The following is a 3,530-nucleotide window of genomic DNA, read 5'->3' as shown; positions in this document are numbered from 1 at the left end:
TATTTATTCAGAATAAAAGTCCTTCAATAAGTTCAATTAAATCTTGCAATTCTCTGCTTTTTGAGATGAACCATCATCCTGATTTGGCAGGATATAACAAATTCAGGGGTCTGTGCTGTGCCTACAACTCTTCACAATTTATATCAATGATTTGAAGGAAGGCAACAAAGGCATGGTAGCTAAATTTACATGCAACCTCAAAATAGGTAGTAAATTATGTTGTGAAGAGGACATAAGGTGCTTGCAAGTGGATATGGATATGTTGAGTGTGTGGGCAAAAAATTGGCAGATGGAGAATAATGTGGGAAAATGTGAAGATCTTCACTTTGGCAGGAAAACTGATAAAGCTGCACACTACTTAAAATGAGAAAGACTGCAGAAATCCAAAGTGCAGAGAGATTTAGGTGTTCAGGTGCATCAGTCACAAACATTTAAATATAAGCACAGCATGTAATGTAGAAGGCTAATAGGATGCCATCCTTTATATTACAAGAGGAATTAGATATAAAAGGAAGGATGTGCTTCTGTTATACAGGACACTGGTGAGACCACAACTTGAAGACTGTGTGCAGTTTTAGTCTCCTTATTTAAGGAAGGATGTAAATGCATTGCAGGAGGCTCAAAGGAGGTTCATTAAATTGCTTACAGAGAATAGCAACATCAAAGATAGGAGCCATTTAACCTCTCAAGCCTGTTCTGCCATTCAATACAATCATGGCTGATCATCAAGCTCAATATCCTAATCTTGACCTCCCCCATAATCCTTAATCCCTTTAGCTTCAAGAGCTATATCTATATCCTTCTTAAAAAGACGATGTTTTGGCCCCAACCACGTTGTGACATTGAATTCCACAGGCTCACCACTCACTGGATAATGAAATTTCTCCTCAACTCGCTCCTAAAAGGTTTGCTCCTGTTATGGACCAGGCCAGACCCCCTCAATACATTTCAGGAAGGTAGCCCAACTCTAACTTTGCTAGTTTTTTTTTAAAGCAGGTATAGAGTGGATATTCCAGGAGAGATGCAGCTGGTCAAACCACTTAATTTTAAACAAAACAGGACTTATTTACAAGATCACCGAATGAATAAACCTGAAAAGAGAACAGAGTAAATAATAACCTATCCGAAAACCCAACAGATTATACCAATTTAAGAATGCTGTTCCCAATATTAGCAACAATCCCCATAAACACCCCTTGTCAGAAAAGGTAAAATCAAACACAGGGTCTTACAGTAGAGAGAGAGATGGCAGCATGGGTCACCCTTTTCCGTGTAGCTGTTTCTTGGATCAGCAGCCTCAACTCACTCTGAATGCTTTCAGTGAATAGCCAGACTGGCAAAACCAAATCAAACCAGAGAAAAGCAGAGCAGGGAGAACTGCCCACTCTCCTTTCATTGTACAAGTGTTATTTTTAAAATCTTGAAAGCCTTTTCCCTGAGGCAGTATCTGTTAGCTATAATCAAATTGGCCCTAAAACCCATCTAATCCAGACGTTTTGGAACCTGTGCCTTTACGACCTCCTGAAAATAAAAACCAAGGACACCATAACCTTGTTAAAGGAGCAGCCTTATCACACCTCCCCCTTTAAAAAAATGAACCATCAATGTCCTAACGGGGCTTCATTTTAAAATCCCTTAATCTTAAATTATTAGTACATAACAACAGCCATATACATTACATTGACAATAGTCATATAAATATGCACAACTACATTTTGTTTCAGTCTGCTTTATTCCGGTTACCGAACACCTCCATTTCTCATTCAAGTCTCGACAATGCTTCAGCAATCACGTTTTCTCATCCTGCCACATACACAATTGAATGGCTATAACAACAAGCTCCCTCTAAACAGTCTGGCATTTTTGTCCTTAAATTTCTCCAATGGGTATGGTCAGTATCATGATTGTCTCAGACATGTTACTGGTAACATAAACATTGAAATGTTGTAACACCAACACCAAGCTCAAAGTCTCTTTCCCAACTGTCAAATATTTCTGCTGATGAAATGTTCAATATCCTGGAAAATAAAGCCAACAGGTTTTTCTATCTTCCTGCCAGGGAACAGCACCAACACACACATCACTTGTATCAATAGTCATCTTGAATGGCTTTGCTTAATTAGGTGGGACAATGGTTAACACAGCTTTCATTCTGTCAAGTACCTTCTGACAGTCTGCTGTCCACCGAAACTTCTTGCCTTTCTTTAGCAATTCAGTGAGAGGAGCAGTCACACTGCTAAAACTTGGTACGAATTTTTAATAAAATCCACTCAATCCCAGGAACTGTAGCACTGCTCTTTTTGTCAATGGCATGGGCAACTCCTTAATTACCTGTGGGGCCACTTGTCCATGTCCAATTACAGGGCCCAGGAAGGTGACCTGGTCTTGATAAATTCACTTTCAATCAGGTTTATCACCAAGTCTGCTTTCCGAAGTCAATGGAACAAGTCTGATAAACGTTGTGAATGTTTCTTCAAAGTGAGAAGAAAAATCACCAAGTCATCAATATATATGACACAATTAGGTAATCCGGCAATGACCTTTTGGTTAGTCTCTGAAATGTGGCTGGCACATTTTTCATACCAAATGGCATGACTTTAAACTGATACACCTATTCGGCATTATGAATGCCAAAATTGTCTTCACTTTTTCTGACAAAGGTACCTGACAGTATCCTCTGAGCAAGTCCAACTTAGAAATATAAGTTGCTTATCCCAACTTCTCAACACAGTCTTCCAAACACGGAATTGAACATGCACCAGTCTTTGTAACTGCTTTGACTTTGCAATAGTCCACACATAATCGTTCGGTACTGTATGGTTTTGGCACCATTACTATGGGTAAGCTCCAGTCATTGTAACTCACTTTGATTATGTCATCTTGGAGCATGCGTTCAACCTCCTTTTGAATCTCTGCTGATAAGGATGTTGCTTAAGCAAAACAGCATCTCCTTTATGTACATCATGCATAATTAGGTTAGTACATCCCACCTTATTTCCACATATCTCCCCATGTAATAGTAATAACTCTTTCAGGTCATTTCAATTTTCGTCTGGAAGGTAACTCAATAATCTATCCTAATTTTTGACAATTTTCTCATTGGCCAATTTAATTTGAGGAATGTCCAATTCAGAATGCTCTGAGCTTCCATAGAATCATAGAATCTCTACAGTGTGGGAACAAGCCATCTGGCCCAACAACATGCAAAAAGTTCCTCAAATGCAGGAATAGGTATTAAACATGCAGGTTTTATTACTGCCTGTGGTTTTCCAATTATCTGACATTATGACATATCTGGCAAAATTCAACTACATTCCTTGTGCAATCCAGGCCAGTAAAAATGTTTTTGTACGTTAGCTTGTGTTTTTCTCACTCCTAAATGACTCCCTAGTGGTACCTCATGTGCCAATCATACCTCCTTTATATAACCCACTGACAATACAACTTGATGAACGTCTGCCTATTTCTCATCTGCATGAATATGTGATGGTCTCCATTTCCTCATTAAGACATCATTTTTAAGATAGTAA

The sequence above is a fragment of the Hemiscyllium ocellatum genome, chromosome 18, assembly GCF_020745735.1.
Source record: "Hemiscyllium ocellatum isolate sHemOce1 chromosome 18, sHemOce1.pat.X.cur, whole genome shotgun sequence".
Lineage (NCBI taxonomy): Eukaryota > Metazoa > Chordata > Chondrichthyes > Orectolobiformes > Hemiscylliidae > Hemiscyllium > Hemiscyllium ocellatum.
The sequence above is the reverse complement of the archived record's forward strand: the minus strand, read 5'-3'. Positions refer to the sequence as shown.